Source organism: Camellia sinensis, chromosome 2 (assembly GCF_055761805.1).
Source record: "Camellia sinensis isolate YWXY chromosome 2, ASM5576180v1, whole genome shotgun sequence".
Classification (NCBI taxonomy): domain Eukaryota; kingdom Viridiplantae; phylum Streptophyta; class Magnoliopsida; order Ericales; family Theaceae; genus Camellia; species Camellia sinensis.
The window spans coordinates 194,436,047-194,448,960 of NC_138962.1; the positions used below are offsets into that span (position 1 = coordinate 194,436,047).

General features: G+C 45.2%; 1 pseudogene across 1 annotated transcript; it reads right to left on the minus strand.

The window, feature by feature from the left end:
- Nucleotides 1–229: 229 nt before the first annotated feature.
- LOC114263124 (hydroquinone glucosyltransferase pseudogene) lies at nt 230–12,332 on the minus strand (annotated as a pseudogene). Its single transcript, XR_014362225.1, has 2 exons — nt 12,186–12,332; nt 230–1,828 (listed from the first exon to the last, which is right to left on the minus strand). The product of XR_014362225.1 is annotated as a hydroquinone glucosyltransferase pseudogene (transcript).
- Nucleotides 12,333–12,914: the final 582 nt, after the last annotated feature.

Genomic DNA, 12,914 nt, shown 5'->3' on the forward strand with positions numbered 1-12,914 from the left:
AATTAGTGGGAGCACTAATTAGTGTTCCCAAGCATTTTTCATTCTTTATATATGTTTGACTTCTCTCAAATTATAATTTTGAAAGAAATCATCTTATAAATAATAAATGTGGTCTCTACCCATAAGAGTTTTTTATTCGAATACATTAGTCTATCAAATAATTCATTTGATATGAAGATAAATTTGGATTGATTATGTATAGGATCAAATCAATATAGCACATTCCGGCTGCAAACAAGTATAATTAATAAATTACAAATCCAACAAATTATACGTAATACACCATGTAGCCAACACAATAAAAACTAAAAAATATGAAGAACATGACAAAATGAAATGAGTTGAACTGGAAAAAATAATGATAATAATAATAATAATTTGGCCTCAAATGTTCTTATAATTTTTCCATTTGAATGCCAAATCAGATAGTGATTTTGCAGAAGACCCATCTTCACTCAAGACTTTTGCAGCCGCATCCTTGAGTCCATCCATTCTTTGGCGAACCTTCTTCCCGTCTTCTCCTTCCATTAGACTTTTCAAAACTTCTGCAATCTCTACTCGTCCCACTAGCCCCGATTCATCACTTCTCGGTCTCAGTGACACTTTCAAACCCTCAGTCAACATCACTGCATTCATCTTCTGCTCTGCATAGAGTGGCCAAGCGATGAGAGGAACACCATGGACAATACTCTCTAGGGTCGAATTCCATCCACAGTGCGTCAAAAAACCTCCGGCAGCGCGGTGGCTTAGCACCTCGATTTGTGGTGCCCATGACGGCACCACTAGGCCTTGTCCTTGTGTCCTCTCCGAAAAACCTTTTGGCAAGAAACTCAAAGGGTCGTTTTGGCTTTGTGCGTTGAAATATGCAGCATTGGCAGACTTGTCATTAGGACTTCTCACTACCCACAAAAATCTTTGGCCACTCCGTTCTAAACCCAATGCTAGCTCATTGAGTTGGTCTTGAGAGAGAGTGCCACCACTTCCAAATGAGACAAACACTACTGACTCACTTGGCTGACCATCCAACCATTGCAAACACACGGACCGCTCTAACGCCTCAGTCGAACCAGCTTGGACGAGAGGTCCGACTGCGTAAACTGGCGGCTTGCCCAACCCTTCGTCCTGTAAAGCTTTTAAAGCTCCCTCTTCCAAGTCCACAAAGCTATTCAGAATTATCCCCTCGGCCGAACTGAACCGCTTTACATTCCCGAGGAGTCCCTTGTACGAGTCGTGCGACCGGTCCTGAACCGGGTCCACGAGATCTTTACCGTGAACCGGTACACAACCAGGGAGTTGTATTGGTTCAGGTAGATCCCTATACTCACCCGTAACCGTCTCATCGATCATGGGCAAATTTAAGCAAAACAGCAGTACCATGGCAGTCGAAGGGAAGAACAAGTACGGTGAGAGGCTGAATTCTTTCGCAACGTCGAAGGCCTCAAGCCCGAATGAATCGACGACAAGCGCTGCCAGGTGGGTGGTGGCGGTTAGGGAGGATAGGGTGGATTTAAGAGAGGGAAGAGAGAGAGTCATGGTGAGGAAGATTTGGGATTCCGCGTTGTTGATGTCATTGGGTAATTGAACAGGTGGTAGGAAGGTGTGGTGGATGGTTTTGGGGAGGGTTTGGAGGACTGTTTTCTGGGCTTTAGTGGGTGGTGCGGCGGAGGGGATGATGATGGTGGCGGAGAGGTGGTGGCGGTGGACGAGTTGCTTGGCCAATTCAATGAAAGGGATGAGATGGCCCATACCTGGACTTGGTAAAAAAGCTACATGCGGTGTTTGGTCCATGGCTGCTGAGATTCAGAGAACTATGAAATTTTGGTGAAATATGGTTGTTAAACCCACTAAACCTAACCCACTACTACCTACCACACACACTCACCTCCTCACCTAACCTACCACTACCACCTCCACTTCATCCCCTACCACTTCACCTACTACCTTCTTCTCTTCTATATATTTGAACATAACAAAAGATCAATATATACAACAATCTTGTAATACATCAATAAATAATACATCATTATTTAACATGGTATCACAGCTAGGTTATCAGAGCTAGGTTAGGAACCTAGTATTTTTCGTTCCACCGGCGGGCGGCAATCTCGCCTTGGCCGCCCGCCGGACAAATCCAAATTTTCTAATTTCTCGCTCTGCAGACAGCTCTATTTCCCTTTTCACTGACCACGGCTCTGCTTTATCTTCTCAGCCACCACCACCACCCAATTACTCTCATCATGGTTATCCTCCACAACAGCCTGGTTATTATTCATCATCCGAGCCTCCAGTCAATGTCCAACATGTGGCTCATGAAGATGAAGCTGATCCGTGGTCACCATCGTCCCCATATGCCCACCTGTCGTGCTTGATTCATCGACTTCAAACGACTGCCCATCTATGAACAACCCATCAGCAGGAACTCGGTCTCCGATCTTCAAGAAAACCACATCTCCCACCACAATTTGAAACACTGAAACCTGTTGCCTTCAGCCTCGCTCTCTCCGTCGCTGGTAGCCGATTCCACTTGGGTTTCCACGTGCACGACACCACCAATCCGGCCGTTTCCGTCAACCACGGTCCTCTTCGCTGGACCTCCTTGTTCCCCCAACGAACCCTGGCCGTTCATCACAGCCTTCTCAATATCGGCTGTTCTTGTCTGATTCATCAGCCATCGATCTCGCCGTTGTCCACGGCCACGACACCACCCTTCCGATCTCTCTCGACGACATGCTCGTCAACTGTGAGACACCTTCAACTCCACGACCGAGCCATCTTCACCTACAGCCTCACTCACCTCGGTTGCTTCATGTTCCATCCACCACACCAAACCGTGGTCTCTCTCTCTCTCGAACCGCTGAGACTTCATCGCCAAGAAGGTCACACTTCTCCGGCCCCGGCGCCACCCACAAGTCGCCACCTCCGGCCCCGGCGCCACCCACAAGTCAGCGGCCTCGCCGACGCCTTGCTCGACAGCGTCCCCGTTGTGGCCATCACTGGTCCAGTCTCTCCCTCTCGGCATCCACACACATATGCAACGACCACTCTCTCTCTTCCTGGGCGTCAATCTCTGGCCTCTCTCTCTGCACCTGGTCTCTCTCTCTGTGTGTTCAATTCCGGTGAGTTGGCTTCTTTACACTCTCGGAGCCCTCACGCTAGGGGCCATGAAAAATGGTCAAAGCTGCATGTTCTCTCTCTCTCGGCAGATTTGAGAGTAACACAACAAAACACCACCAAACTCTCTCTCTCTCTTCTTTTTCTTCTGCAGCCACCTTCTTTTATTTTAATATATGCTTATTATACTATATTAACTACAGCACCCACGTCCACTTCTGCACTTCACCCACAGACTCCACCCACCAAAGCCATCATGATGTTCTTATCTCCTTCCACTTTATTTCTTTATTTATTTTATTTTTTTTTATATTTTTTTATTATTATTATTATCTCCTTTTGCTCACACCGACGGGATTTGCCTCTTCCCCATTAATACATTTTTATTATTATTCTTCTTTCCAAAACACAAAAAAAAAAAAAAAACAATTTCCAAATTTGCACAACAGCCCATCTTTTATTCATGTCGGGGCTCACCCCAATCACCATTTTACATCCAAAAAAAAAAAAAAAAACAAAACAAAACAAAAAAAAAACAAAACAAAAAAAAAAAAAACAAAACAAAAAAAAACAAAACAAAACAAAAAAAAAAAAAAAAAAAAAAAAACACAAAACAACAGCTTTGTTTTCTTTTCTGCAGACGACCACACACCGACATCTCTTCTCTACTCTGTCGCTGGTCTTTTCTTCTTGCCTCCGTCCTGAGCAGCCCTTGCCGGTGTTGCCTCCGTGTTTCCCACTCCACTGGGCACGATCACTACTCCCTGCTCCTCCACTGCAGCATATGGCGGCCCTCCAAATCGGAACATCACGGTGGCCTTCCGCTTCAGCTCCTTGTTTTCTGCCCTTAGCACGCTTATCTCTGCTCGCGCATCCTTATACATGCGTTGGAGCAGAGCCAGCTGGGAGTTTAATTGCTGCACCTCATTTGTCCTACTCTGCAGCCGGTGCGACAAGTTTGTGACCGCCGTCATGGACTCCACACATGCCTTCAAAGTATACTGATTAGCCTCCACATCCGTTTGCACTGCCATTTTTTGCTCCACCGACTGCATCGGAAAGTTCAACGGAGCAAACCCAGTGGTGTTTGGTTGAGGTTCACGGGACACCGCACCAATTCTCTCTCCTGTGGACTCGTTGAGATCGGGAAAGAGAGTGAGCAGCCCACGGGAAGACGAGGCCATTTTCTGGGTAACAGAGTGTTACAAAATATCTCTCGCAACAGAGTGTTACGACCTCTCTTTCTCAGCAAAACGAAGAATTTTTCAGAGGTTTCTCTCAGTTTTTCTGTCTCAGTTTCTGCCTCCTCCGCTTCGGTTTATAAAGACCATGACACAGAGGCAGCCACGCGCATCGCGCGCCTTTTGACGCCGACAAACTGGCACGCCTTTTCATGGCACATCTTTTGATAAAGTGGGCACGCCTTTTGAGGGCACGCCTTTTGAGGGCTCGATATATATCTACATGTATATTTTTTGGGCAGCCTATATACACACTCATACAGTGTCTTCTACACCGGTCAGCTTTATCAATCCCTTTGTTTCAACCTCAAATAGGTTTCTATCTTCCCACCTATTTGAGTTTGAGGGGGGGTTATACACAGTATCATGTATAAGTCGCTCATGGCGCACTCCCTAAGTCGCCCCCTTGGTGCACCACCACAACCTCTGCTACAACGGTCCGACATGACCCCATAAACTGTCCCGACATTGATTCCGGTTAGCTTCTACAACAACGGTCTGACACGACCACACAGTGTCTGCTACATCGGTCCGACATGACCCCGTAAACTGTTTGCTACAACGGTCCGACATGACCCCGTAAACTGTCTGCTACAACGGTCCGACATGACCCCGTAAACTGTCTTCTACACCGATCCGACATGACCCCGTAAACTATCCTGCTACAACGGTCCGACATGACCCCGTAAACTGTCTTCTACATTTGACACGACCACACAGTGTCTGCTTCAACGGTCCGACATGACCCCGTAAACTGTCTGCTACAACGGTCTGACACGACCATACCGTGTCTCCTATCCTGTTTTATTTTATTTATCAGTTTATTTTTCTGTTTTGTAACTCTCTCCAAACTCAAGTTGGTTTGTGTCTAACCTCCTTGAGTTTGAGGGGGGCTGTTAAACCCACTAAACCTAACCCACTACTACCTACCACACACACTCACCTCCTCACCTAACCTACCACTACCACCTCCACTTCATCCCCTACCACTTCACCTACTACCTTCTTCTCTTCTATATATTTGAACATAACAAAAGATCAATATATACAACAATCTTGTAATACATCAATAAATAATACATCATTATTTAACATGGTATCAGAGCTAGGTTATCAGAGCTAGGTTAGGAACCTAGTATTTTTCGTTCCACCGGCGGGCGGCAATCTCGCCTTGGCCGCCCGCCGGACAAATCCAAATTTTCTAATTTCTCGCTCTGCAGACAGCTCTATTTCCCTTTTCACTGACCACGGCTCTGCTTTATCTTCTCAGCCACCACCACCACCCAATTACTCTCATCATGGTTATCCTCCACAACAGCCTGGTTATTATTCATCATCCGAGCCTCCAGTCAATGTCCAACATGTGGCTCATGAAGATGAAGCTGATCCGTGGTCACCATCGTCCCCATATGCCCACCTGTCGTGCTTGATTCATCGACTTCAAACGACTGCCCATCTATGAACAACCCATCAGCAGGAACTCGGTCTCCGATCTTCAAGAAAACCACATCTCCCACCACAATTTGAAACACTGAAACCTGTTGCCTTCAGCCTCGCTCTCTCCGTCGCTGGTAGCCGATTCCACTTGGGTTTCCACGTGCACGACACCACCAATCCGGCCGTTTCCGTCAACCACGGTCCTCTTCGCTGGACCTCCTTGTTCCCCCAACGAACCCTGGCCGTTCATCACAGCCTTCTCAATATCGGCTGTTCTTGTCTGATTCATCAGCCATCGATCTCGCCGTTGTCCACGGCCACGACACCACCCTTCCGATCTCTCTCGACGACATGCTCGTCAACTGTGAGACACCTTCAACTCCACGACCGAGCCATCTTCACCTACAGCCTCACTCACCTCGGTTGCTTCATGTTCCATCCACCACACCAAACCGTGGTCTCTCTCTCTCTCGAACCGCTGAGACTTCATCGCCAAGAAGGTCACACTTCTCCGGCCCCGGCGCCACCCACAAGTCAGCGGTCTCGCCGACGCCTTGCTCGACAGCGTCCCCGTTGTGGCCATCACTGGTCCAGTCTCTCCCTCTCGGCATCCACACACATATGCAACGACCACTCTCTCTCTTCCTGGGCGTCAATCTCTGGCCTCTCTCTCTGCACCTGGTCTCTCTCTCTGTGTGTTCAATTCCGGTGAGTTGGCTTCTTTACACTCTCGGAGCCCTCACGCTAGGGGCCATGAAAAATGGTCAAAGCTGCATGTTCTCTCTCTCTCGGCAGATTTGAGAGTAACACAACAAAACACCACCAAACTCTCTTTCTCTCTTCTTTTTCTTCTGCAGCCACCTTCTTTTATTTTAATATATGCTTATTATACTATATTAACTACAGCACCCACGTCCACTTCTGCACTTCACCCACAGACTCCACCCACCAAAGCCATCATGATGTTCTTATCTCCTTCCACTTTATTTCTTTATTTATTTTATTTTTTTTTTATATTTTTTTATTGTTATTATTATCTCCTTTTGCTCACACCGACGGGATTTGCCTCTTCCCCATTAATACATTTTTATTATTATTCTTCTTTCCAAAACACAAAAAAAAAAAAAAAAAACAATTTCCAAATTTGCACAACAGCCCATCTTTTATTCATGTCGGGGCTCACCCCAATCACCATTTTACATCCAAAAAAAAAAAAAAAAAACAAAACAAAACAAAAAAAAAAAACAAAAAAAAAACAAAAAAAAAAAAACAAAACAAAAAAAAAAAAAAAAAAAAAAACACAAAACAACAGCTTTGTTTTCTTTTCTGCAGACGACCACACACCGACATCTCTTCTCTACTCTGTCGCCGGTCTTTTCTTCTTGCCTCCGTCCTGAGCAGCCCTTGCCGGTGTTGCCTCCGTGTTTCCCACTCCACTGGGCACGATCACTACTCCCTGCTCCTCCACTGCAGCATATGGCGGCCCTCCAAATCGGAACATCACGGTGGCCTTCCGCTTCAGCTCCTTGTTTTCTGCCCTTAGCACGCTTATCTCTGCTCGCGCATCCTTATACATGCGTTGGAGCAGAGCCAGCTGGGAGTTTAATTGCTGCACCTCATTTGTCCTACTCTGCAGCCGGTGCGACAAGTTTGTGACCGCCGTCATGGACTCCACACATGCCTTCAAAGTATACTGATTAGCCTCCACATCCGTTTGCACTGCCATTTTTTGCTCCACCGACTGCATCGGAAAGTTCAACGGAGCAAACCCAGTGGTGTTTGGTTGAGGTTCACGGGACACCGCACCAATTCTCTCTCCTGTGGACTCGTTGAGATCGGGAAAGAGAGTGAGCAGCCCACGGGAAGACGAGGCCATTTTCTGGGTAACAGAGTGTTACAAAATATCTCTCGCAACAGAGTGTTACGACCTCTCTTTCTCAGCAAAACGAAGAATTTTTCAGAGGTTTCTCTCAGTTTTTCTGTCTCAGTTTCTGCCTCCTCCGCTTCGGTTTATAAAGACCATGACACAGAGGCAGCCACGCGCATCGCGCGCCTTTTGACGCCGACAAACTGGCACGCCTTTTCATGGAACATCTTTTGATAAAGTGGGCACGCCTTTTGAGGGCACGCCTTTTGAGGGCTCGATATATATCTACATGTATATTTTTTGGGCAGCCTATATACACACTCATACAGTGTCTTCTACACCGGTCAGCTTTATCAATCCCTTTGTTTCAACCTCAAATAGGTTTCTATCTTCCCACCTATTTGAGTTTGAGGGGGGGTTATACACAGTATCATGTATAAGTCGCTCATGGCGCACTCCCTAAGTCGCCCCCTTGGTGCACCACCACAACCTCTGCTACAACGGTCCGACATGACCCCATAAACTGTCCCGACATTGATTCCGGTTAGCTTCTACAACAACGGTCTGACACGACCACACAGTGTCTGCTACATCGGTCCGACATGACCCCGTAAACTGTTTGCTACAACGGTCCGACATGACCCCGTAAACTGTCTGCTACAACGGTCCGACATGACCCCGTAAACTGTCTTCTACACCGATCCGACATGACCCCGTAAACTATCCTGCTACAACGGTCCGACATGACCCCGTAAACTGTCTTCTACATTTGACACGACCACACAGTGTCTGCTTCAACGGTCCGACATGACCCCGTAAACTGTCTGCTACAACGGTCTGACACGACCATACCGTGTCTCCTATCCTGTTTTATTTTATTTATCAGTTTATTTTTCTGTTTTGTAACTCTCTCCAAACTCAAGTTGGTTTGTGTCTAACCTCCTTGAGTTTGAGGGGGGCTGTTAAACCCACTAAACCTAACCCACTACTACCTACCACACACACTCACCTCCTCACCTAACCTACCACTACCACCTCCACTTCATCCCCTACCACTTCACCTACTACCTTCTTCTCTTCTATATATTTGAACATAACAAAAGATCAATATATACAACAATCTTGTAATACATCAATAAATAATACATCATTATTTAACATGGTATCAGAGCTAGGTTATCAGAGCTAGGTTAGGAACCTAGTATTTTTCGTTCCACCGGCGGGCGGCAATCTCGCCTTGGCCGCCCGCCGGACAAATCCAAATTTTCTAATTTCTCGCTCTGCAGACAGCTCTATTTCCCTTTTCACTGACCACGGCTCTGCTTTATCTTCTCAGCCACCACCACCACCCAATTACTCTCATCATGGTTATCCTCCACAACAGCCTGGTTATTATTCATCATCCGAGCCTCCAGTCAATGTCCAACATGTGGCTCATGAAGATGAAGCTGATCCGTGGTCACCATCGTCCCCATATGCCCACCTGTCGTGCTTGATTCATCGACTTCAAACGACTGCCCATCTATGAACAACCCATCAGCAGGAACTCGGTCTCCGATCTTCAAGAAAACCACATCTCCCACCACAATTTGAAACACTGAAACCTGTTGCCTTCAGCCTCGCTCTCTCCGTCGCTGGTAGCCGATTCCACTTGGGTTTCCACGTGCACGACACCACCAATCCGGCCGTTTCCGTCAACCACGGTCCTCTTCGCTGGACCTCCTTGTTCCCCCAACGAACCCTGGCCGTTCATCACAGCCTTCTCAATATCGGCTGTTCTTGTCTGATTCATCAGCCATCGATCTCGCCGTTGTCCACGGCCACGACACCACCCTTCCGATCTCTCTCGACGACATGCTCGTCAACTGTGAGACACCTTCAACTCCACGACCGAGCCATCTTCACCTACAGCCTCACTCACCTCGGTTGCTTCATGTTCCATCCACCACACCAAACCGTGGTCTCTCTCTCTCTCGAACCGCTGAGACTTCATCGCCAAGAAGGTCACACTTCTCTGGCCCCGGCGCCACCCACAAGTCAGCGGTCTCGCCGACGCCTTGCTCGACAGCGTCCCCGTTGTGGCCATCACTGGTCCAGTCTCTCCCTCTCGGCATCCACACACATATGCAACGACCACTCTCTCTCTTCCTGGGCGTCAATCTCTGGCCTCTCTCTCTGCACCTGGTCTCTCTCTCTGTGTGTTCAATTCCGGTGAGTTGGCTTCTTTACACTCTCGGAGCCCTCACGCTAGGGGCCATGAAAAATGGTCAAAGCTGCATGTTCTCTCTCTCTCGGCAGATTTGAGAGTAACACAACAAAACACCACCAAACTCTCTTTCTCTCTTCTTTTTCTTCTGCAGCCACCTTCTTTTATTTTAATATATGCTTATTATACTATATTAACTACAGCACCCACGTCCACTTCTGCACTTCACCCACAGACTCCACCCACCAAAGCCATCATGATGTTCTTATCTCCTTCCACTTTATTTCTTTATTTATTTTATTTTTTTTTTATATTTTTTTATTGTTATTATTATCTCCTTTTGCTCACACCGACGGGATTTGCCTCTTCCCCATTAATACATTTTTATTATTATTCTTCTTTCCAAAACACAAAAAAAAAAAAAAAACAATTTCCAAATTTGCACAACAGCCCATCTTTTATTCATGTCGGGGCTCACCCCAATCACCATTTTACATCCAAAAAAAAAAAAAAAAAACAAAACAAAACAAAAAAAAAAAACAAAAAAAAAACAAAAAAAAAAAAAACAAAACAAAAAAAAAAAAAAAAAAAAAAACACAAAACAACAGCTTTGTTTTCTTTTCTGCAGACGACCACACACCGACATCTCTTCTCTACTCTGTCGCCGGTCTTTTCTTCTTGCCTCCGTCCTGAGCAGCCCTTGCCGGTGTTGCCTCCGTGTTTCCCACTCCACTGGGCACGATCACTACTCCCTGCTCCTCCACTGCAGCATATGGCGGCCCTCCAAATCGGAACATCACGGTGGCCTTCCGCTTCAGCTCCTTGTTTTCTGCCCTTAGCACGCTTATCTCTGCTCGCGCATCCTTATACATGCGTTGGAGCAGAGCCAGCTGGGAGTTTAATTGCTGCACCTCATTTGTCCTACTCTGCAGCCGGTGCGACAAGTTTGTGACCGCCGTCATGGACTCCACACATGCCTTCAAAGTATACTGATTAGCCTCCACATCCGTTTGCACTGCCATTTTTTGCTCCACCGACTGCATCGGAAAGTTCAACGGAGCAAACCCAGTGGTGTTTGGTTGAGGTTCACGGGACACCGCACCAATTCTCTCTCCTGTGGACTCGTTGAGATCGGGAAAGAGAGTGAGCAGCCCACGGGAAGACGAGGCCATTTTCTGGGTAACAGAGTGTTACAAAATATCTCTCGCAACAGAGTGTTACGACCTCTCTTTCTCAGCAAAACGAAGAATTTTTCAGAGGTTTCTCTCAGTTTTTCTGTCTCAGTTTCTGCCTCCTCCGCTTCGATTTATAAAGACCATGACACAGAGGCAGCCACGCGCATCGCGCGCCTTTTGACGCCGACAAACTGGCACGCCTTTTCATGGCACATCTTTTGATAAAGTGGGCACGCCTTTTGAGGGCACGCCTTTTGAGGGCTCGATATATATCTACATGTATATTTTTTGGGCAGCCTATATACACACTCATACAGTGTCTTCTACACCGGTCAGCTTTATCAATCCCTTTGTTTCAACCTCAAATAGGTTTCTATCTTCCCACCTATTTGAGTTTGAGGGGGGGTTATACACAGTATCATGTATAAGTCGCTCATGGCGCACTCCCTAAGTCGCCCCCTTGGTGCACCACCACAACCTCTGCTACAACGGTCCGACATGACCCCATAAACTGTCCCGACATTGATTCCGGTTAGCTTCTACAACAACGGTCTGACACAACCACACAGTGTCTGCTACATCGGTCCGACATGACCCCGTAAACTGTTTGCTACAACGGTCCGACATGACCCCGTAAACTGTCTGCTACAACGGTCCGACATGACCCCGTAAACTGTCTTCTACACCGATCCGACATGACCCCGTAAACTATCCTGCTACAACGGTCCGACATGACCCCGTAAACTGTCTTCTACATTTGACACGACCACACAGTGTCTGCTTCAACGGTCCGACATGACCCCGTAAACTGTCTGCTACAACGGTCTGACACGACCATACCGTGTCTCCTATCCTGTTTTATTTTATTTATCAGTTTATTTTTCTGTTTTGTAACTCTCTCCAAACTCAAGTTGGTTTGTGTCTAACCTCCTTGAGTTTGAGGGGGGCTGTTAAACCCAATAAACCTAACCCACTACTACCTACCACACACACTCACCTCCTCACCTAACCTACCACTACCACCTCCACTTCATCCCCTACCACTTCACCTACTACCTTCTTCTCTTCTATATATTTGAACATAACAAAAGATCAATATATACAACAATCTTGTAATACATCAATAAATAATACATCATTATTTAACAATGGTTGTGACATGAATGAACAAGTTTAATAGTTTCGTTGGTGTGAGTTTCATGCATCTCACACCCACATTTAATAGAATATTTTGTAAAACTTTTAAAATCTCTAAAAATAAAAATAAAAGATGGAATAATGCGGGACTACTTCACATAAATTTTGATAGAATTGAATGATCTCAATTAAGAAATGTAACATATCTCTTAATTTGTTAAATAAATAATGTTTTTACCCTTCTAAATAATGCAACATATCCCAAATCATCCTCGAAATATTTTTACCTTTTTACTTATTAGTTTGATTCAACTATATAATAAAATTAAAAATATTATTTATTTTTTTTCAATTTTAAAACTGAGAATATTATCAAATTTTTCATTTTTAATTTTTTTTTAAAGTTTTACACATCAATGTTCCATTATTATGTTTCTTTATATATATAAAATTTTTAGTTTTGCACAAAAAATAATTCAATTTTTTTTTTGCACATAATTTTTTTTTTTTAGTTTTTTCAATTTAAAATTGATATTTTAAAGTTTTAAAAATATATATTTTTTCTTTTTTCTTTTCCTCCTAATTTGAAGATGAAAGCTCTAGTGTGTAAGTTCTACTCATTGATGTAATGTTTTAACTTTAAATTTTTTTTTTTTAAATTTTTACGTGCTCAATTAATATTCTAAAATTAATGAGAAGAATCATTATTGTTTGAAGATATATAGCAGAGAGAATTATGG